The 25,475-nt window shown below is 35.9% G+C and overlaps 1 long non-coding RNA gene across 1 annotated transcript in view; it reads right to left on the reverse strand.

The window, feature by feature from the left end:
- The window catches only part of LOC138921988 (uncharacterized), a 321,454-nt gene that overhangs the window by 167,504 nt on the left and 128,475 nt on the right, over positions 1-25,475 (reverse strand). Inside the window, exon 3 of the long non-coding RNA XR_011435057.1 lies at positions 2,560-2,671. This is a non-coding gene — a long non-coding RNA (uncharacterized lncRNA). The remainder of the gene's footprint in view (positions 1-2,559; positions 2,672-25,475) is intronic.

A 25,475-nucleotide genomic window follows, 5' to 3' on the forward strand; every position in this document is an offset into this window, starting at 1 on the left:
GAGTATGGAAATTTTAACAGTATTAATTCCTTCAATCCATAAACACAAAATAGATTTCCAATTATTTTTGTCTTTGTCAATTTCTTTCATCTTCTTGGTTAAATTTATTGCTAAATATTTTATTCTTTTTGAAGCTACTGTAAATGAGATTGCTTTCTTAATTTCTTTTTCAAATAGTTCATTGTCAATGTACAGAAATGCAACTGATTTTTGTATGTCTATTTCATATCCTGCAACTTTACTGACTTTGTTTATTAGTTTTAACAGTTATGGGGGGAGATTTAGGATTTTCTTCATAAAAGATCCTGTCTTCTGCAAACAGAGACAATTTTATTTCTTCACTTCTGATTTGAATGCCTCTTAAATCTTTTTTTTTCCCCTTAATTTCTCTGGCTAGAACTTCCAGTACGATGTTGAATAAAACTGGCAAGAGTGGATGTCATTGTCTTCTGTTTGCTCTTAGAGGAAAAGTTTTCAATGTTGCAGCATTGAGTATGATATTAGGTGAGGGCTTGTCATATATGACCTTTATTATCTTGAGGCATATTATTTTTGTAACAAATTTGTTGAGAGTTTTTATAATGAAATGATGCCGAATTTTTCGCAATGCTTTTTCTGCATCTATTGAGATAATAATATGATTTTTATCTTTCATTCTGTTAATATGATATATCACCTTTATTTATTTGTGTATGTTTGAATCATCCCAGGGATAAATCTCACTTGATCATGGTGTATGATCTTTTTAATGTGTTGTTGAATTCAGTTTTCTAGTATTTTGTTGAGGATTTTTGCATCTATGTTCATTAGGGATATTGGCTTACAAATTTCTTTTCTATTAATGACCCTGTCTGACTTTGACATGAAGGTAACGTTGGACTTGTAAAATGAGTTTAGAAGTCTTCTTTCCTCTTAAGTTATTGGGAAGAGTTTGAAAAGGATTGGTATTACTTCTTTAAATGTTTGGTAGAACTTACCTGTGAAGCCATCTAGTACTGAGCTTTTCTTTTGGAGAGCTTTTTGATTACTGATCCAAACTCCTTATTTATTATTAGTTTGTAGATATAGATTTTCTATATCGTAGTGATTCCATCTTGGTACTTTGTATGTTTCTAGGAATGAATTCATTTCTTCTAGGTTGTCCAACTTGTTGGCACATAATTGTTCATAGTAGTCTCATAATCTTTGGTGTTCCTGTCATATCATTTGTTATGTCTCTTCTTACATTTCTGAATTTATTTATTTGTCTTTTCTTTTTTCTTAACCTAGCTAAAAGTTTGTCAATTTTGTATATCTTTCAAAGTCTACTCTCAATTTAGTTTATCTTTTCTATTTTCTTCTAGTTTCTATTTCATTTATTTCGGCTCTATTTTTTATTTCTGAAAACGTTTCCCAGGAAAATCCATAATAAGACAAGAACAGGCTCATTTATTCAACTAACTTGCGATTTTGATTCAAAAGATTCTTACAAATTAATCTATCACTATTTAAATGTTTCTACAGGATATTCCTAGAATAATATTCTCACAGTAGGTATATTAATAAGTAAACTGCTCTTTTGGTCTGATATTTTCATTTAAACATTGTTCTATTTTTCTAAGCTCTTTAAGTTTTAGCTAAAACCTTAAATTTGACAGAATGCTATAATTATTTGAAGGATTTCCTTGAAGTCTACTTTTTCATATTGGTGCCACTTACATCCTTACGTAGACTTTGTTACTCATCAAAAGCATTGCTTAGTGAGAAAGTCGTTTGCAGACTCTACTGTGCTATTCCCTGGAAACGTGCATCCTCTTCCTCTGTTTACACAGAAAGATCAGGGGAAGCGGGATGCGATCACATGAGGTGTGATGCATCAACTGACTATCAGAAGGCTGAAAATGAAGTCTTTGGCAGAAAGATAGATGGACAAAAATACTTGGAAAAACAATGTGATTTCACAGAAATGTTCTGCAGAATGGCACTGCCACTGATATGAAAACTGATCGACTGTTTTCCCAAATATCTATGCCTTTGGTCTAGACACATTCACGTCTTTTTTCTTATCTAGTGGATTAGTCAACTCTACCCTATTTAGATGTGATCCTTTGCCTTCTTCCATAAACTCATGAACTAGAAAAACTTGCTCAGACATCCCTACGCTTTCCCTATTTCATTATGAATTCAGTCAACACTCATAAATACTTTCCAAGCGCCTACTTGGTGCTTGTTATACTGATAGAATGACCATTCCCATGAGTACCAAAAATCTGTGACATGTTCTTTAATACACCCAATCGTCTCAAAACTCCACATTCACTGTGGATTGTTCTAATCACTGAATTGACTCAGAATTGAATAAAATCTTTTCACTATAAATTAACAATATGTAGTCTACAGAAAAAATGTTAAATATTTATCAGAATAACAGAAAAATTATTATTTACCAAAATGCAGATTTTTCTCTTCAATACTTAATCTTAAATAGATTTTTTTCCTTAATAGTTAAAAGCCCGCAGTCTTGAGTCATAACTGGCTGTGGTACAATTGTCTGTGACTTTCCTTTGCTTTCTTGCCTACCTTTCATTAGTTGGGTTGAATTCCATGCTTTCTTCTTGATGCCACCTTTCTGCCTGCACCGAGTGGTTTTGAGGGTTGGGCTATAGTAAGGTCCGTAGATTTGAGCACAACTCTAAAAAGAGAACAAACAAGTAACAAAATAAAATAAACCGAAAAACAAACAACCCAGTAAACGCATTAGCAACCTTTCAGAAATGCAGCAGAACTAAGTATGTGTTTTCCTGTGTAGCAAATATGCATCATCTGGAACAGGGCTGCCAACCTTACTCACCTGGAAACGGCATTCGCTAGATGACAGTAGGCATTCATTGTTCTTGAATGGTTTGAGTCAGTGAATTTATCTTTGTTTTTTTCTCTTTTATTTTTGAAACTTCCTTTTTTTTCAAATCAAGACCAAAATGGAAATGATAATTAAGGCAGATACAAGTAGAAATAAAATGGTGGAAAAGAGTTTTTATCTAATGAACTTGACCCTTCTTTTGAGAGCTTAGACCAACAACCAGCGGTTTCTCTCACCTTCTCCCGCCGCAAACCCAGTGGCTCCCGGGAACAGCAACCTGACCTGTTAGATCAAGCGAGGAAAAACAACTTATGTGTTCCTCCTTCAAGATTCTAGGCACTATTATACCTTACCACTCGTTTAAACACTTATCAAAGCAACATTGTATATTTATCTCATAGTCTCCCAGTGCCTGGTAGATTATATGTATTTAAAGATTTACTAACCCAAATAATATAGAAAAATATTCTTTATCTTGAAAGGAAACACCAGTATTTTTTTTTCTCTTAAGCGCTAAATAGATGGTGACTGTTTCCCACCTGAACATACGTTTTTTACTGTGAAGAATGAAAGAATGATGATTGTCCTTCATCAGTTTTGTTGCACAAAAAGAACTGACTACTCATGAAGTTATAATGGCAAAGCGTATACGGAGATATAAATTGTGAAGTAGTAAATGAAATAATGAAAAAGTGTTCCATAGTAATTATTAATTTATTCTAAGCCAATAAAGCAGTATGTTTCCAAAGTGTTTCATTCTGCATCAAAATATCTTTATCTTAGGCTTGCCACAGAACCAATCTTTCCTGTCACTTGACATTAAATCACAACTAATAATATTCATTTTACAACAGTGAACATTATTTTGACATAACCAGAGTTAAAGTAGCCAAGTGGGCTATTAGAAGACTCCCTCATTTCAGTTTTTATATTAATATATGAGGTTCATTTTGTGGTATGAAAGCAGGGTCCCAGAGACATGGAAGTCTTGGTGATGGGAATGGTCTAGAGTAGGAGTCTGTAGACCAGCTGCTAGTTTTTCGACCTAATACAATCATGCCCATTTGTTTACTTACTGTCTGTGGCTGATTTCCAGCTACAAAGGCAGAGTTGAGTAGTTGTAACAGACAGAGACCACAGGGTCTGGAAGTTACTTATTATTTACTATTACGGCCATTTTAAGGAAAGATTCCTTGACCCATGATCTACAGAATTCCAATAAATAGAACTCTGTGATGATGGAAATAGCCTGTATCAGTGCTATCTAATATGGTAGCCACTAGGCCCTTGTGGCTAATGGGTACTTGAAATGTGACCAGTATGACTGAGGAATTAAAAGTTTAATTTTATTTCATTGTAATTAATTAAAATTTCAATTTGAATAGCTACATGTGGCTAAGGGCTACTGTATTATCACTGATATAGAACAATTCCATCATCACTGGGTTCTGTTGGGCAATGCTTCCCTAGCCAGTCGGGAAACTATTCCTTAAAGGGCCAAGTGGTAAATAAGGTGACTATGGAGCAATTGAAATGTGACTAGTGCAAATGAAAAACTGAAGTTTTAATTTTTATTTCATTTTGATTAATTAAAATTTAAATAGCCACTTGTGGCTAGTGGCTAGTGCAATGGATGGAGTAGGTTAGAGCAGTGGTTCCCAAAGTGTGGTAGCCAGGCCAGCAGCATCAACACCAACTGAGACCTTGTTAGAAATGAAAATTCTTGGTCCCCACACCAGAGCTACTGAATCAGAAACGCTGGGATGGAGCCCAGGAAACTTGTTTTAACAAATACTTCCAGTGCAGTATTTCTCAAAACTTGGCATGCATCAGAATCATCTGGTACGCCTGTTAAAATCCAGGTTGCTGGACATCTAGGGTTCTAATAAGTTCCCAAGGGATGCAAAAGGCTGTTGATCCAAGGACCATGCTTTGAGAAGCAAGAGTCTAGGGCAGCAGTCTGCAAAGTCAGGTGTGTACGTGGACAATCTATTGAGTTGCAGGAAAACATAGTAAAGTTTCCATTTCTATTTACTTTTCACCTAAAAGAAAAAAAGATTTACTAACATGTATTATGCCCTCAGTTGGTCCCTATGTCAAATGGTCATAATGCTAATGGGTTGACTGCAGCATCATTTGCTTTTTATTTTTAGTTCTATTTTTAAAAATTATCATAGGGTAAATTTGACTTTTTAATTTTGGTTTACAGTTCTATAAATCATAACACATATATAGATTCATACAACCACCATCATAATTATGATACAAAACAGTTCCATCGCCATAAAAAAACTCCCTTGGGCTATCTCTTTATAGTCACCCCTTCCTCCACCCATAACCCCTGGCAACCATTGATCCATTCTCCATCTCTATAGATTTGTCTTTTCGAGAATATCATAACAACGGAATCACGAAATTATGACCTTTAGAGACTGGCTTCTTTCATCCAGCTTTCTTTCTTTGAAATTGATTCGTGTTGTATGTATCAATAGTTTGTTTCTAGTTATTGCTAAGTAGTAGTCCATTGTATGACTATACCACAGTTTATCTGTTTACTGTTGAAGTCCCTTTGAGTTGTTTCCAGTTTTGTCAATTATGAAAAGTGGTGTTTAAACATTTGTGTACAGGTTTTTAAGTGAACATAGTTTTCATTTTTCCAGGGTAGATATTCAAGAGTGGAATTGTTGGGTCATAGGGTAAGTATATGTTAAACTTTATAGGAAACTATCAAACTACTTTCCAGAATGACTGCATTTTGCATTCCCAATAGCAGTACATGAGAATTATAGTTGCTCCATGTTCTTGTCAGCACTTGGTATTGTCAGTAATTTTTATTTATTATCCCTCTAATAAGTGTACAGTGGCATCTCATTTGTGGTTTTAACTTGCATTTTCCTGATGATTAATGATGTTAAATATCTTTTCATGCTCTTACTTACCATTTTTATATCTTTTTTGGTGAAGTATCTGTTCTTCCCTTTCACCCTTTTATTAATTGAGCCATTTATTTTCTTATTTTTGGGTTTTGAAAATTCTTTATATATTCTGAACTGTCTCAAGTGAAGGATAATTCTTAGAATACATAACATAATGGGGTTCTGTGCTGCTCAATGTCTTGACAAGAGTAGTGAGGCAGGAAACAAGAAGCAAACCAAACCTGGCCAGATACCAGGAGGTGATGGGATGCCAAATCTTACCCAGCTGAGCAAGAGAAGAACCAAGAGGAGAGCAAAGATTAGGCACAGATTCGTGAGGCAAGAATTTGGAGGAGACCAAAACCAGATTCCAAAAGGAAAAATCTAAGTTTCAAGCTAGAAGGAATAATTTTGAAGCAAAGGCCTTGGAATTTGGGTTAAACTATTCTATAGTGGCAGAGAGTCTTTAGAAAACCAGAAGCCCCACCTCCTTAGGCAATCTTCCACTAGTTTAAAGTTATAGTATACACTGAAACCATCACTTGAAAGTCAAACTTTACTCATTCTACAAATATTTTCTGCATGCCTATTATGTGTATACATTACAGAGACAATAGTCAACAAGACAAACTTCATCTCTTTCCTGGGGGAGGATAAAACCTGGCAAGAGAAGGCAAGGCAGTGAACAAGTAATTACAAGTGCAATCACTGTTGAGTGCAGGGTCCCACATTATCAAATAACTGGGAAGATCTGACGTTTTCTTGGAGAACGAGTGGCAAGGAAGCCTTCCTAGAGGAAGTGTGTATGTGTGTGTATGTGCATGCACATGCAAGTAGGTCAGGAAGGTGATCTTTCTGAAGGAAATGTGCCTTGACATTGTGAAAAATTTAGATTGGGCTGAGGAGGGCATTTTAGGAGACAGAAATGCCATATGTAAACCTTAGAAACAGTAATGCATTTAAAAAGGCTCAAGGATTATAAAAATCCAGCTTTGTTTTAGGGGAAAATGGCCTGCATGTGGCAGGAAGAACAAATAACATGGTAGCTAAAGCCCCTACAACCTTGGACAAGTTATGCAACCTCTGAGCATCCTTTCTTTCATCTATAAAATGGGAATCATTTGTGTATTATGAAGATTAAAATTAAGTTGTATAATTCATGTAAAGTAGCTCATACAGTTATACACAGTAAATGTTAATGATGTTCACGATTATAATAATGATGATGATGATGGCTAACAGTAGGAGATGATGCCTGGGATGACAGGTTGGGCCTGTGAAAACCAGATTGAGAGTTTAGAACATTATCCTATCAGCGCTGGAGAGTCACTTGGGAGTTTAAACAAATGCAATCTGATAAGAATTTCTAAACTGGCAATGCCATTTAGAATAGGCTAGGAATAAGGAGAGTTTCCAAACTGCCAACCTCGAGTACAAAATCATCACACACATGCACACACACACACGCACGCACACACACACACAGAAACCCAAAACCAAACAACTAATCTTTGATTTTTTCCCAAGATCCAGATCTCTAGGAAACCCATCCTATCCAAAACCCTCCCTCTGGATCAAAGGACCTGTAGTAGACCTTATTGGTCAAGTACCTAGAATCTTTTCTCCTCTTTCTATACCCTTGATTGATGTTCTTTCAGTATCCATCTTCCCCCACCCCCGAAGCACTCGTGCCACAGAGGAAATCAACCCAATCTCAGCTCTCACATCAACTTCAAACTCAGCACTAGGGCTGGGATAGACTAGTCTATGGGTATTATCCCCCTTGCCACAGTAGTTGATTCAGAGCACCAGGCCTAAGCCAGTAATCCATGCCATTCTCCCAGCCATAGTAGTTGGCGCAGAAGTAAACATGTACCCAATTCAGTCCAATGGGATGTGAGGAGAGGTTTGCTGGAGAATTTTAGGGAAGGAAAGAAAATTTCCAGCAATGGTTACACCTTTTCTTTTTCTGGACATCTCAGTGTGTGCCTAGAAGTACTACAACCATTTTACCACCATGAAAAATCTAGATTGAAGATAGTATCAACTTACTGAAGATGTACAGCTAAGGAATATATGGAGAAACAGAACCAGAAAAGATTCCAAAAGACTCCAAGGTTTCCAGCTGAAGTGACTAGGTCGTTGGTGCCACTACTGGCAAGAATGGGAAAAGGTGGGAGTAGGGAAGATTTGAACGAAAAATGGTTAATAAGATTTAGGGTATGTTGACCTTAAATAAGTAATCATTATCAAAATTAATTTAATTCATTTGTTTAAGAGCAGTACCTACTGCTGGATAAAGCCAACCCTGAAGCCAACCCTAATTTCTCTCAATTTAAAATTATACAAACCAATAGAGGTCTTTAATTTAGCCTCTTTGTGTCTGTTTTCTATTTCTTGCAACCAAAATGTCTTCACTATTGCGTGGTCCCACAAACCAATTCCTTTCTTTAGATTCTTACATGGTCTCCAGGCATTTAGTTGCCCAGCAGCATGTCATGCTGCTATTGCTGTCAACCTGGACGAAATCCAGTACCCAAAGAAGGCACTTCATAAGGCGAGATGGTCTTTCTGTGTCTGCTTCACAGTTCTTCCTTTCTTCTCTGACAGCCCCAGTGCTGAAAGTGAAGAGAAGAAATATCCTTTCCTCCCAGTTGTACATTTGATATACAACCAAAGAACCATGCTTAGCATCCTTTCTGTTTCAACCATATAATTAAATGAGGTATCCTTTATGCCATTTGCTTCTTGTCAGTGCCTTCCTTCCCGAGGGAACTGGCATTGGTTCAAACTTAGCAGTGTACCATAAAACAACAAATAGTACTTCCCCTACATTGCAGAGTATCATCTTCCAATCCCCAACTTGTGCTCTTGTCTTTCTCAAAAAAGGTAAATTAATTTCATGCCCAGGTCTGCTGAGGAGGGAGGATAGGGCCATGGGAAGATGTAAGGGGTGATCCCTGAATCTAATGTTTGAGAGTTCTTAGCGATAAGGTCTTGCTGTCAACCCCAGAATTATCCAGTCCTTTTTTTTTCCTTTCCACAAAGTTGCTTTGTTTGTCATGGAGTGAGACTCGTGTCAGGCCACCCCCTCAGCACTCTGGACCTGCCTGAATATATCTGAATAGGCTAAAGTTGCCCAGACAGCCTCTGGGGCTATAGATAAGAATTAAAGGGTCCTAGATCTCAAGAGGCGCCCAGTAAAGTGGGAGAGATATCAAGTAAACAGGCAGTGCTGGATATATCATTGGCTTGAGGCAATGAGCCAACCAAAAGAGAAGGCCAAAAATGAGATGGTCAAATATAAGAATCTACTGGTTGAAGGTAGAATGAACAAGACTTAAAGACTGACTAGATATAAGACAATGAAAGAGAGAAATTATTTCAAAAATTTCCAGCCTAAATGCTAGAGTCATTGGTCCTGCTACTGGCAAAATTGAGGAAAGTAGGAGGGAGGATAGACTGGGAAGAAAGATGATGAATAGGTTTGGAAAATGCTAAATTAGAAGCAAATAACCAAGATAATCAAACTCAGAAGCAGAGAATAGAGTGGTTGTTGCCAGGGCCTGGGGGAGGAGGAAATGGGGAGGTGATGGTTAAAGGATACAAAGTTTCAGTTATGCAAGATAAATAAATTCTGGAGATCTAGTATACAGCCTGGTGCCTATAGATAATACTGTCTTTTATAATTAAAATTTGCTAAGAGGGTAGATTTCATGTTTTCTTACTACAAAAAATAAAAATAGTAATAATAAAGGGAGCAGGAAGAAACTTTGCGAAGTGATGGATATGTCTATGGCACTGATGATGGTAACGGTTTAATGGGTATGTGTTTATCCCCAAAGTCACTGACTTGTACATATTAAATATATACAAATTTGCATGTCACTCATGTCTCAATAAAGTGTTTTTAAAAATAAAATTCACCATTGTTGACAAAAAGAAGTAAATAACCATATTCACATTAGCTACCATTTATAATCTACAGTGGGTCAGGGAATACCACCAAACATTTGAAGCCCCATCCCAGCCCTCCTCTAGCTGCACTCTTCTCCACAGAGTGAAGAGTCCACAAGGCCAAAGGGACATGCTCACCAAAAGCCTACACCTTTTTCAGACTGCATTCTAGGAGCCCGTGCATGCACACGCAAAGCCCCTCTCAGTATAGAGCAGAGCCAATCACAGGAAGACAATAGGGATGAGTTGAAGGCTTGGGGATAGCTCTTCCACTGCCAGCATATTTTGGCATGGAATTCCCTGAAGTCTAAGAATTATACATTCAAATATGGTCTTCAAAATTGTTATAAAGATGTATTTGTCAAGATAGGAGACTAATATTTTATTTAACCGTCAGCTTGATTGATAATTTGTAAATATTTAGACATATGATATATGGGCTTCTGTTTGTATTCTTGCCCCAGGTTCCACAAATGTTAAAGGCACAGCACCTGTGCCATCACAGCCTATGCATATATATGATTTCATTGAAGCCTCATAACCAACCATCCTGTGTAGCTAAGAGTTACTAACTCACTTTACATTTTATAAGGGAGGAGATTTTGAAGGACAAGGGTTATCCACACTGACAAATACTGCAAAGGACTTGAATAGAAATATGATCAAAAAAGGGCACTGAGCTTGGCAAGACGTCTTTAAACACAACTTTCAAGAGTGAAGGTTCATTAGATTAGTGGAACTCAAAGCTAGATAATATAACAAGAAAAGCATAAGTGCTGGAAAATAGAGACATCAAGTTGGGGCTTCTCTTTGAAGTTTGGCAATAAAAGGAGGAAGAATATCTATCCATCATAGAGGAAACTGAATCAAGGGTGAAGTCAAAAGACCAAGAGTCAGTGTGAGTGGAAAAAGTGAAGACATTGAAAGAAAAAGAAATGAATACTAGGAGAAGATGTATCTCAGCAGAGTGGGAGAGTATTCAACAACACTAAGTGCCTTATTTGTTCCAGGCCAGGGCCCTCTGGAGCTATGCACATGAATGGCATGTTTCTAGACCTTAAGAGGCAGGGGAAATATATAAGTTGAGTGGGAAAATGCCAAGTAAATAGACATTTACACTACAGGCTAATGAGTGTTTTAAAGGGGTTAAGCAGTAACAAGAGGAGAGTGAGCTGGTTCAGGTGGTATTACAGCTCACAACTAGGTTACACCAGCAAGGCAATGCTGGTTAGTAAAAAAAAAATAATAATATATCTCACATCTCACAACAGTGTTGGGAAGTTAAAGAAACAGTCACAGTATTTAGGTAGAACACTGAATGGCCAAATTTGCAAGGTTCTTGTGACCCAAATCACGCCTGCGTAGATGATATTCTACAAAGCAGAAGTGTCAGGTTAAATTTCAAGATTCTTTTGTAATTTTTATGCATGTCCTCAACAAATATTTACTGAGTTAAGTCCTGTGTGAGGGCTTACCCTTCAGTGAGGCAAGGCAGGCTAGGAAGCAAAAGAGAACCAAACAGGATAATCAGTGCCCTGAGAAAGAGGAGCGTAAGAGACTATGGCAGCCATAGGGACCTGCAGAGCCCTGGTACTTGCATTTCTCCTCATTCACATATGTTTCCATGCCCTAGCCCATGTAGGATGAGCAGATCTTCTTCCAGCTAAACCTTATATTCCCTGAAAGAAGCCAAAGACAGTTTCTTGATAATATTTCCTGATTTGGCCCCTGGGATGATGGTTACTAGGCTGTGATCTCAGTGTCCCATGGATAACACATCCTGGAGAGCTACAACAGTCAGGAAACTGAAAGCAGCTACCTCTTGGGAAGCTGAGTGTTAGTGCCAACAATAGCTGGAGTGTATAGTGTTCCTATATTCAGAATCAGTGTTCAGAGTTACAAATCAGGATTAGAGATTCGTGTCATAAGTTCCCCACCTGTAAAATGGGAGCTGGGGGGCAACAGTCCTCACTCTACCTACTACAGAGATCTTTATGGATGTTGAGATAATGGAAATGAAAAAATATTTTAAACGATGTTAATTAGAGAAAATCACTGCCCTGCTGAAAATCCTCCAGTGGGGATACTACCAAATTCCTCACAGGGTTGTTTATAGATTTGGTCAAAAAGCAGGTGCCAAAATAAGTGTTCCTTCCTATTCCTACCCATAAGCCTATCCTGTTAGATCCACCTCTAAACCACACATGGAGTATGAATACTTCATTTCCCCTGCCACTTCTCTGGTCTACTGCTGTAGCGTCCTAACTTATCCCTCTGCTTCCACTTTTGCCCACACCTACTACACTTTCCAAACAGCAAGGGTATTATTTCTTAAAATTCTCCAGTGCAAATAGAGTAATATCTAGGCTCTTTTCAATGGCCTGTAAAATCCTACCTAATATGGTCTCCCACCCATTGCCCTTTCTTGTTTTCTTCAAAGCATGTACTATCATTGGAATGTGTTTGTTTAATTCATTCTGGTCTGTCTACTCTATAATATGAGTTCCACAGGAACAAGCTGTGTCAGAGCCTAAAACAGTTTCTGGTAAATAAGTGTTTGTTGAATTATTGAATGAATTAATGAACAAGTGAATGAATGAATGAATGTGTCTTCTTATCAAGGCTGATAAAATTAAACCCATCTTTTAGACTCAAGTCAAATGCCATCTCTTTCATGAAGACATCCCTGATTCTCCCGCTAAAAGTTATCTCCTTCTCCTCTAAATGCCCATGGGTCTTTGTTTACAATGAAGGGGCTATACTCTGGTAACTAGGCTCCTAGGAGAACTTGACATGCTAAAAGTGTAACTTCACAGGGTTTTGCTGGTGCCATTTCACTGTGACCAGATTAATTTCATTTGATAATGTGGTAGGAAAGATTTCTCTAAAATTATTGCTTTGCATAAGTCTTGTGCTGTCATTATATTTTGTAGCATAATGTATACCGGAAACTGCCAGTTTAAATTCAATAGATATCCAAGACATTACACTCAGAATCAATTACATCCTATAGTAGCTACTTGGCATGGCTATATTCGTGAAATTGCCATATTTCTCAACTATTAGTCATTTGGGTATTTTCATTTTAAAACTTGCGATAAAGTTCTATGTTAAAAGATACACTCTATTGTTAGTCTGCAGTTTGTCTGTAAATGCAATTCCTGCATAGCTTTACAGTGAGTTAATATTATCTTTTGTCCTGATTTTTATTTATCATAAAAGTTCATTTCAATTCATTTATGTTCAGCTTGTATTTCCCTTCAAAGACTGGAAGCAGAGAAAGAAGCCTGAGACTATAGCAGGGAAAAGTCATAGAATTATAGCATCTCAGACTTGGAAAGGGTCTTAAATCAAGTAGTGAAATCTTCCACACACTGGAAGAATCACTTCAACATTATCCCTCAGAGATGGCTCATCCAGTCTTTGTACACCTCTGGTGATGAAGAGCTCACTATCTCCCAAAGCAGCTTATTCCATCCACGGACAGTTCTTCCTTCTCTTGACCTGAAATTGGCCTCCCTATGACTTTCACTCATAAGGTCCCAGCTCTACCTTATAGAACCACACAGGCCCCATTTTCTCCCTCTTCTCTGTGACAGCTCTTCAGAGACCTTAAGACAGAGATCACATCCCTGATGCTTCTCTTCTCCAACACAAGCAGCTCCAGCTCCTTCAACCATTTTTTATGGAACCTAGAATTCAACTCCCTCCTCAGCCTCCTCACTCCCCACAGTTAGTTTGTTTCTCCTTTAAAGTGTGGAGCCAGGGCAGAAAAGAATATCATACCCTCCTTGCAGCCATTTTGTCCTAAGGCTCTGAGACAAAGACTGCCTGGCTGTTCATTTAACATGTTTTGCTTTCCTCCTCATCACACACCTTGATTACATTTTCTAGCCTCCATGCTGCTATGTATGGTGGTTTAGCTTAATTATAGCAAATGGAATACAGGTAAAAGTGATATGTTCCCCTTTCAGTCCTGGAACATAAATAACTCCACACTTTTCCCTTATCTGCCAGCTGGAATTGAGTTTCATGAAGAAAGCCACACTTTGAGCATGGCAGAACCTCTATCAGCCTGAGTCTCTCTATGACTGTGTAGAAATAAGTACCTCTTTCTATAACCACTTATTAAACTTTCCATTAGTGAGAAAATTCTATTGTGTTAAGCAACTAAGGTTTTAGGGATTATCATTCACAACCTTGCAGAAATACTTCCTTTCTTTACTCTTCCCCACATGTCTGGATTTCCCATCCTGTTCCTATGCAATTTTCAAGACCAAATTGAGAGCTTCACATAAACCTTTCTTCAGTTCCATCTGGCTTCATCCAACCCATCATTGCAGCTTGTGGACATCTTATGTGATCCTGGCTTTATCTGCTAATTAATTTATCTGTCCCTCCCCACCCATCTGCAACTGTGATGTGCTATTAGATTCCTCATCAAAACCATTAATAAAAATGTTGAATGAGTCATGTCTAAGAACCAACTCCTACAGCATACCAAAGAGAACTACAATCAGTTAGTAAGTCTTGCATGACATGCACAGAGAGCCTATGTTGGCTCTTAAAAGTGACCACTTACCTTTCGCAAAACTGTCACATGTCTATATCTCAAAATTAGATTGGTTAAATTACAGCATTGACCTGATAGTCAAGAGACCTGGATTCCAGTTTTGTCACCACCATCTAACTGTATGATCTTGAACAAGTCATTTCACCTCTGCATCCTCAAGCTGTGGAATAGGGTAGATAGAATACAAACTTCCAATGACTCCTTCTACTTTGAGTCTGCATTGAATCAATCAAGTTAGCATATGTAGTATCAAATTGGCTTTTAAAATTTTACCCATCAATGGTATGTTTCCATATCATAAAATCTTTGCTAGAGCTCTTTCACATAGGGTCTGAGGCAGATATCCACTAACCTGGATGAAGAAAGTACATTTTATTTTCACTAGCTTCTAACTAAAATTTAGCTTTTCCTTCAATTATGGTTGTAAGTAAAATTCCACAGTAACTTTCACAGTACCTCAGTCTTTTAGCCAGTCAAAATCACAAAATTCTCGTATCACATTACCATTGTTACACATTTCTTAGAATATAAACTTATGTTCATCATTATTTTTTTTTAATTTTTTTCTGCTTTATCTCCCCAAACCACCCCTGTACACAGTTGTATATCTTAGTTGCACGTCCTTCTAGTTCTGGCATCATTATTTTAAATTATGGTAGTTATTAAATCTTCCATTAGATTTTGTGATTTAATAAAGAAACACATGCATCTCTATATCACAAATTTTGGTTTTTCATAATTTATATATGAATATATGAAATATATAAATGTATTTCACTATAATTGCTTTCCATTGCAATCTTCTATATTTTATTTTATGCACTTAAAATACTATTCTAAGAAGTGTCATTAGGCTTCACCAGACTGCTGAAAATGTGTCCATGACACAAAAAAACTGAGAAACTTACCTACCAATTTAATTCTTAGCCCATGGTGAGGAGAAAAAACAAATGCTCAAGGGGAATCATAGAAAATAAAACAGAATAGGCTGAGCAAGGGTTCAAGATGGCAGCATAGGAAGATCTTGCCCTCATCTCCTCCTATGGGCACAATAAATCTACAACTATATATGGAATAACTTCCTCTGAAAAATACAAGAACACTGGTGAATGGAGCCTCCACAACAAAGAATAAAAGAATGGCATTGAGAAAGGTAGAAGAAGCAGAGACACAGTCTCACCAAAAACAAAGACAAAAATACCACCCCAGGTGTGGCAATCCACAATTGAGAGGGCTCTCAAAATTACAGAATATTTCCCTGAGAAGCCAGAGGTCTGTGCTCCACACAGGCACCCCAAACCTTAGATCATGCACAGGAGAAATAAACCATTAAAATACTTGGCTTTGAACACCAATGGGGATTGCATCCAAGAAAACTATAGAACTGTAGGGAATGGAGAACTCACTTTTAAAGGGCTTGTGCACAGACTCACTTGTCCCAGGACCCAGCACAAAAACATCGCTTTGAAAAGTGCATAGACCATATGTGAAGGAGGCCCTCTCAATTGTAGGGGAGTTTTTTTGCATTGAGAGGGAGAAGGTATTTTGCATTGAGAAGGATCCCCAAAATACAGAACTTCTCCATGGGACTTCAGGAACCACAGTAGAAGAAGTGACCCAGACCCCAGTGGTGACACACTTGATACCAGCTCTACTGGAAGTGGGGGCAGCACACAAGACCCAAGGCCATTGGCAGCAACAGTGACACAAAACAATAGCTCAGGGTGTTCATTGCCACTAGACCTGCCTTATAAGAAATGTTAAAAGAAGCCCTCCTACCTGAAGAAAAGGCAAAGGTTTGAGCTTTGTGCAAGGGGATAAATAGACATACAAAATCAGAAAATTGCAATTCTGTATCAGAATAGATTATGTTAATGATAACATAAAGGCTAAAGGTAAAGAAAGCATCAAAAATAATGATAATCACTTCAATTTGGTAACAAACTCATGATACAAGAAAGGATAATTTGTGATAGAAAAACATAGAAGGGGAAGAGGAAAAGAATGGAACCTGCATAGGATAATGGAGATAAGATGCTACCAGCATAAAAAGAACTATCTCATCTATGAAGTCTTTTATACAACCTTCATAGTAACCAAAAAACAAAAACATCAGAGTAGAGTCATAAATCATGAGTAAAGAGAAAACTAAAAAAAAAAAAAAAAAAAAAAAAATCATAGAAAGCAGCTAAATTTAAATGGCAGAAAGAACTAAAAGGAAAAAAGAAAAACAATGGAAATATAGAACAACCAGAAAACAAAAGATAAAATGGCAGTATTAAGCCCTCATACATCAATAATCACTCTAAACGTAAATGGATTGAATTCATCAATCAGAAGACACAGAGTGGATGGATTTTTTTTTTTAAGTAAACAATATGCTGCCTCCAGGAGACACCTCACTTCTAAAGACAAACATAGGCTCAGTATAAAGGGATGGAAGATGAAAATCCAAGTAAACGGCAATCAAAAGAAGATAGCCATTATTATGTCAGACAAACTAGGCTTCAAGGCAAAAAAGTAGTGACAAAGATAGATGTTATATAATAAAAAAGCGGACAATCCACAAAGAAAACATAGCATGTATTAATATATATACACCTAACATAAGAGCATCAAAGTATATAAAGCAATCATTAACAGACTTAAAGGGAGAAATTGATAGAATATTATAACAAGAGAGGACATTAACACCCCACTTACATCAAGGAATAGACTATCCAGACAGACAGTCAACAAGGAAACATTGGCCTTAAATCAAACACTAAACAAGATAGACTTAACAGGTATATAAAGAATATTCCATCCAAACGTAGTAGAATAGACATCCTTCTCAAGTGCACATGGAACATTCTCAAAGATAGACTACATGTTGGGAAACAAGGCAAGCCTCAATAAATTTAAGAAGATTGAAGTCATATCAAACATCCTTTCCAAACACAATAATATGAAACAAGAAATCAACTACAAGTAGAGAACTGGAAAAGTCACAAATATGTGGAGACTAAACAACATGTTCTTTAATACCTATTGGATCAATAAAGATATCAAACAGGAAATCAAAAAATACATGGAGACAAATGAAAATGAAAACACAACATACTAAAATCTATGGGATGCCACAAAACTGGTACTAAGAGAGAAGATTATAGCAATACAAGCCTATCTCAAGAAACAGGAATAATCTCAAATAAACAATCTAACACTACATCTAAAAGAACAGGAAAAAGAATAAACAAAGCTTAAAGTCAGTAGAAGGAAGGAAATAATCAAAATCAGAGCCAAAATAAATGAAATAGAAACTGAAAACATGATAGAAAGGATCAAGAAACTATGACCAGGTTCTTTGAAACGATGAAAAAAATTGACAAACTCTTAGCCAGACTCACTAGGAAAAATGGAGAGATGGCTTGGATAAATAAAATCAAAGATAAAAGGTGAGAAATTGCAATTGATACCACGGAAATACAAAGGATTATAAGAGAATACTGTGAAAAGCTGTACATGAACAAATTGGATAACCTAGAAGAAGTGGATAAATTCTTAGAATCATACAACCTCCCAAAACTGAATCAAGAAGAAAAAGAGAATCCAAATAGACAAATCACAAGTAAAGAGATTGAAACAGTAATCAAATCCTCCAAAAAACAAAAGTCCAGGACCAGATGGTTTCCCTGGTGAATTATACCAAACATCCAAAGAAGATACCATACCTACCCTTCTCAAATGCCTTCAAAAAATTAAAGAGGATGAGACACTTGCTAACTTACTTTACAAGGCCAACATTATCCTGATACCAACACTAGACGAGGACAACACAAAAAAGGAAAATTACAGGGCAATATTGCTGGTGAACATAGATGCAAAAATCCTCAACAAAATATTAGCAAACTGCATACATCCACAAGTTAAAAGCATAATACATCATGATCAAGTGGAATTTATTTCAGGGATGGTTCAACATCCACAAATCAATCAATGTGATACACCACACTAACAAAATGAAGAATAAAAATCACATGGTCATCTCAATAGATGCAGAGAGAATATTTTACAAGATCCAACATCCATTTATGATAAAAACTTGCAATGAAATGGGTACAAAAAGAAAGTACCTCAATATAATAAAGGCCATATATAAAAGATCCACAGCCAACATCTTACTAAACAGTGAAAAACAGAAAGCTTTTTCTCTAAGAACAGGAAGTGGACAAGGATGCTCACTCTCATCACTCTTATTAAACATAGTATTGGAAGTCCTTGTCAGAGGAATAAGGAAAGAAAAAGAAATAAAAGTAATCCAATCTGGAAAGGAAGAAGGAAAACTGTCACTATTTGCAGATGACATGATTCTATATATAAAAAACCCTAAATAATCCATGAAAAAAACCTATTAGAAATAATAAAAAACTAGAGCAAAGTTTCAAGGTATAAAATTAACATACAAAAACCAGTTGCATTTCTATATTTTAATCAACTAACAGAGAGAGAAATCAAGAATACAATCCCTTTTACAGTTGCAACAAAATGAATAAAATCCTAAGAATAAGTTTAACCAAGGAGGTGAAAGACCTATACCCTGAAAATTATAAGATATTATTGAAATAATTTTAAGAACACAAAAAGAAATTGAAAGATATTCCATGCTCATTGGTTGGAAGAAAACACATATGTCCATATTGGGGCCGGCCTGGTGGTGTAGTGGTTAAGTTTTCATGCACCACTTCAGTGGCCCAGAGTTCGTGGGTTTGGATCCCAGGCATGGACCTACACACCACTCATCAAGCCATGATGTGGTAGCATCCCACATATAAAAAAAGTAGAGGAAGATCGGTACAGATGTTAGTTCAGAGACAATCTTCCTCACTGAAAAGAAAATTCCATATCATCTAAAGCAATCTACAGGTTCAATGCAACCCATTTCAGAATATCAAAGTCTTTTTTATTGGAAATAGAAAAAAGAATCCTAAAATTTAAACGGAACAACAAAAGACACTGAATAGCCAAAGCAATCCTCAGGACAAAGAACAAAGCTGGAAGCATCACAGCCCCTGACTTATACTACAAAGCTATAGTAATCAAAACAGCATTATACTGGCAGAAAAACAGATACACAGATCAATGGAACAGAATTGAGATCCCAGAAATAAGTCTTCACCTCTGTGGATGGCTAATAACTGACAAAAGAGCCAAGAACATATAATGGAGAAAGGAAAGTCTCTTCAGTAAATGGTGTTGGGAAAACTGCACAGCCACATGCAAAAGAATGAAAGCAGACAATTAACTTATGCCATACACAAACATTATCTGAAAATGGAATAAAGACTTGAATGTAAGATCTGAAACCATAAGACTCCTAGAAGAAAATATAGGCAGTATGCTCCTTGACATCAAATTTAGCAGGTTTTTTTTGAATACCATGTTTACTCAAGTGAGGGAAACAAAAGAAAAAGTAAACAAATGGGACTACATCAAACTAAAAGCCTCTACATGGCAAAGAAAGCCATCAACAAAATGGAAAGACAACCTATCAACAGGGAGAAAATACTTGCCAATTGTATATCTGATAAGGGGTTAATTTCCACAATATGTAAAGAATTCATACAACTCACAACAAAAAAACACAAACAACCAGGTCAAAAAATGTGCGGAGGATATGAACAGATATTTTTCCAAAGAAGATATACAGATGGCCAGCAGACACAAGGAAAGACATTCAACATCACTAATTATGATGGAAATGTAAACCAAAACTACAATGGGATAGCACCTCACACCCATCAGAATGCTATTATTGAATAGACAAGAAACAACAAGTGTTTGATAGGATGTGGAGAAAAGGGAACTCTCATACACTGCTGGTGGGAATGCAAACTGGTACAGCCATGGAAAACGGTATGAAGATTTCTCAGAAATTTAAAGATAGAAATACAATATGATCCAGCTATTCCACATCTGTGAATTTATCCAAAAATGTGAAAACATTAATTCTTAAAGATATATACACTCCTATGTTCATTGCAGTATTATTCACAATAGGCAAGACTAGGTAGCAACCCAAGTGCCTATCAATGGATGAATGGATAAAGAAGATGTGGTATATATGCAATGGAATACCACTAGGCTATTTAAAAGATGGAATTGTGCCACTTATGACAACATGGGTGGACCTTGAGGGCATTATGCTAAGTGAAGTGAGACAGAGAAAGATAAATACCATAGGATTTCACTAATATGTGTAAGATAAACAAACAAACACATAGATAAGGAGAAGCAGCTGTCTGTTACCAGAGGGGAAGGAAGTCTGGGAATGGTGAAAGAGGTAAAGGGGCACATGTGTCTGTTGACCAATGAAAATTAAACATTTGGTGGTGAACACAATACAGTCTATACAGAACCTGAAATATAACGATGTACACCTGAAATTTACACAATGTTATAAACCAATATACCCTAGGTAAAATAATTTTTTAAATGCTGAAAAAAAAGAAAAGTGGGTGAGAGTAAAAATATAGAACTTTTGAATACCTTCAAACTTCTTATTGTCAACTTAAAATAGACTATCATAAATATAGGTTGTTACATGTACTCTTCATAGGATCCACAAAGCAAACACCTGTAGTAGATACGCAAAAGATAATGATAACGAGACTCATCTATATGCTGCCTACAAGACTCTCACTTTAGAAGTAAAGTCTCACATGGACTGAAAGTAAAGGGATGGAGAATGATATTACTTGCAAACAGAAATGAAAAGAAAGTTGGTGTAGCTACACTCCTATCAGACAAAATAGAATTTAAAACAAAGACTGTAGGAAAAGTCAAAGAAGGGCATTACAAAATGATAAAAGGGTTAATCCAGCAAGAAGATATAACATTTATAAATATATATGCACCCAATATAGGAGCACAAAAATATATAAGGCAAATATTCACAGACCTAAAAGGAGATATTGACAGCAATACAATAATAGTAGGGGACTTTAACACCTCACTTACATCAATGGATAGCTCATACAGACAGAAAATCAATAAGGAACATCAACCTTAAATGACACATAAGACCAGATGAATTTAATCAATATATTCAGAATATTGCATCCAAAAACAGCAGAATTCACATTCTTCTCAAGTCCACATGAAACATTCTCCAGGGTAGATCACATGTTAAGCCACAAAACAAGTCTCAATAAATTCAAGAAGACTGAAATCATATCAAGAATCTTTTCCAACCACAATGGTATGAATCTAGAAATTTATTACAAAAAGAAAACTAGGAAAAGCACAAAAATGTAGAGATTGATCAACATGCTACTGAGCAAACAATAGATCATTAAAGAAATCAAAAAATACCTAGAGACAGATGAAAACAGAAATATGACATATCAAAATCGATGGGATGGAGCAAAAGTGGTACTAAGAAAGAAGGTCATGGCAATAGAGGCCTACCTCAAGAAAGAAAAAAAATCTCAAATAATCTAATTTTACACCTAAAAGAACTAGAAAAAGAAGAATAAACAAAGCCAAAAAGTAGTAGGAGGAAAGAAATAATAAAGATCAGAATGAAAATAAATAAAATAGAGACTAAAAAATAACAAAATATTTATGAAACTAAAAGCTGGTTCTTTGAAAAGATAAACATAATTGACAAACTTTTAGCTAGACCAACAAAGAAAAAAAGAGATAGGACTTTAATTTTAAAAAATGAAAGAGACGTTACAATGGCTACCACAGAAATACAAAGAATCATAAGAGACCACTATGAACAATTATACACCAACAAATTGGACAACCCAGAGGAAATTGATAAATTTCTTGGAACATACAATCTTCCAAGACAGAATAATGAAGAAATAGGAAATCTGACAAGAAAAATTACTAGTAAGGAAATTGAAGCAGTAATCAAAAACCTCCCAACAAACAAAAGTCCAGAACCAGACTTCTTCACTGCTGAATTTTACCAAACATTCAAAGAAGATTTAATACCTATCCTTCTCAAACTCTCAAAAAATTGAAGAGAAGGGAACCATTCCAAACATATTTTCCAAGGCTAGCATTACCCTAATATCAAAAGCAGACAAGGATACCACACACACACACGCAAATTACAGACCAATATTCTTAATGAATATAGATGCAAAAACTCTGCAAAATATTAGCAAACCAAATTCAACAAAACATTAAAAGGATTGTAGATCATGATAAGTGAGATTCATTCCAGGAATGCACAGATGGCTCAACATCTGTAAATAAATCCACATGATACAGTACGTTAACAAAATAAAGGATAAAAATCATATGATCATCTCAATAGATGCAGAAAAAGCAATTGACAAAATTCAATATCCATTTATGATAAAAAAAAAAACTCTCAACAAAGTGGGTATACAAGGAACGTACCTCAACATAATAAAGTCTGTATATAACAAACCCACAGTTAACATCAGACTCAATGGTAAAAAGCTGAAAAATTTTCCTCTAAGATGAGTAACAAGACAACAATGCCCACTCTCTCCACTTTTATTCCACATAGTATTCAAAATCCTAGCCAGAGCAATCAGGTAAGAGAAAGAAATAAAAGGCATCAAATTCAAAAGAAAGAAGAAAAACTGTCACTATTGCCAGATGACATGATACTTTATAGAAAACCCTAAAGACTCAACCAAAAAACTGTTAGAACTATTAAATGAATACAACAAAGTTTCAGGACACAAAATCAATATACATAAATCTGTGGCATTTCTATACACTACTAAAAAACTATCAGAAAGAGAAATTAAGAAAACAATCACATTTACAATTTCACCAAAAAGAATAAAATACATAGCAATAAATTTAACCAAGGATGTGACATACCTGTACACTGAAAATTATAAGATACTGATGAAAGAAATTGAAGACACAAATAAATGGAAAGATAGTCTATGCTCATGAATTAGAAGTATTAATATCATTAAAACGTCTACACTACCCAAAGCAATCTATATATTAAATGCAATCCTTATCAAAATTCAAATGGCATTTTTCACAGAACTAGAACAAATGACTCTGAAACTTGTATGCAACCACAAAAGATCCCAAATAGCCAAAGAAATCTTGATAAACAGGAACAAAGCTGGAGGTGTCATGCTCCCTGATTTCAAGCTATATTACAAAGCTATAGTAATCAAAACAGTATGATATTGGCATAAAAACTAACACAGAGATGAACGAAACAGAATAGAGAGCTCATAAATAAACCCACAGATATATGGACAATTAATTTACAACAAAGTAGACAAGAACACACTATGGAAAAAAGACAATCTCTTCAATAAACAGTGTTGAGAAAACTGGACAGCCACAAGCAAAAGAATGAAACTAGACCACCATCCTACATCATGTAGAAAAATTAACTCAAAATGGGTTAAAGACTTGAAATCAGATCTGAAACCATAAAATTCCTAGAAGAAAACAAAGACAGTAAGCTCCCTGATGTTGCTTAGTAATCTTTTTGTGGATGTGACTCCAAAGGCAAGGGAAACAAAAGCAAAAATAAACAAATGGTACTACATCAAACTAAAAATCTTCTTCACATTGAAGGAAACGATCAACAAAATGAAAAGGCAACCTACTGAATGGGAGAAGATAATTGCAAATCATATATCCAACACGGGGTTAATATCCAAAATATATAAAGAACTCATACAACACAACAGCAAAAACAAAAACAAAAAAACCTGATTAAAAAATGATCAGAGGATCTGAATAGACATTTTCCCAAAGACATACAGATGGCCAATAGACACATGAAAAGATGTTCAACATCACTAATTATTAGAGAAATGCAAAGCAAAACCACAATCAAATATCACCTCACACCTGTTAGAATGAATATTATCAAAAATAACAAATGTTGGAAAGGATCTGGAGGAAAAGGAACCCTTGCACCCTGTTGGTGGGAATGTAAATTGGTGCAGCCACTATGGAGAACACTATGGAAATTCCTTAAAAAATTAGAAATAGAACTATCATATGATCCAGCTCTTCCATTTCTGGGTATTTATTTGAAGAATAGAAAAACACTACTTGGGAAAAATAGATGCATCCCAATGTTCCCTGCAGCATTATTTATAATTGCCAAGATATGGAAACAACCTAAGTGTCAATGAATGAATGAATGGATAAAGAAGATGTGGTATATGTATATATGCAATGCAATACTACTCAGCCATAAAAAAGAATGAAATTTTGCCATTTTCAACAACATGGATGGACCTTGAGGGTATTAGTCTAAGTGTAATAAGTTGGATGGAGAAAGACAAATGCTGTATGATTTTACTCATGTGGAATCTAAGAAAACAAAACAAATGAACAAACAAACAAAACAACAACAGAACAACAACAGACTCATAGATACAGAGAATAGACTAGTGGTTACCAGAGGAGAGGGAGTTGGAAGGTGGGCGAATGGGTGAAGGGGTCAATTGTATGATGATGGCAGGTCACTAGACTTTTGGTGGTGATCACTATGTAGTGTATACAGATGCTGAATTATAATGTTGTACACCTGAAACTTATATAATTTTATAATCCAATTTTACCTCAATAAAAAATAAAAATAAAGACAAGAAAACACAATAAGTCAATGTTAAAATTACTTTTAGTTCATCTTCCACGCTTTCTCCCTTTTCCACTAGTACCTAATTGTCCTTATGATGCCCACAAATGTCTTCACCCAGACAAGGTTGTGTACACTAGATGTCTATGGAGGAAAAGGGAAAAAGGAAAAAAAAGAAACATTTGTTGAGCACCTACTATGCACCAAACACTTTTACAGATACTATTTTAATTAGTCCTCGCAACATCTCTGAGAGGGAGTGTGATTTTCCCCACTTTCCAGTCAAAGAATCTGAGGCTGAGAAATGTTATGGATTCTGCACAATATCACACAGCTACTAATTGACTGGGCTGAGATTAGAAACTGGTATCTGCCAAATCCAAAGCCTCTTTCCATGTATTCAGGCTGTACTGCGTCCCTAAAAATAATTACTTGACCATTTCCAAAGTGTGTTAAAATCCATTCTCTCACTAAACATTCCCAGCATCTCTAAAAGGTTAACATCATTTTGAATTTACTCATGCAGAAACTGGGAGATGACTTGCTATAAGCTTAGTAGAGCAAGGACTTCAGTCATGATTTAAGGAAGCT

This window comes from Equus caballus, chromosome X, assembly GCF_041296265.1.
Source record: "Equus caballus isolate H_3958 breed thoroughbred chromosome X, TB-T2T, whole genome shotgun sequence".
NCBI classification, from domain to species: domain Eukaryota; kingdom Metazoa; phylum Chordata; class Mammalia; order Perissodactyla; family Equidae; genus Equus; species Equus caballus.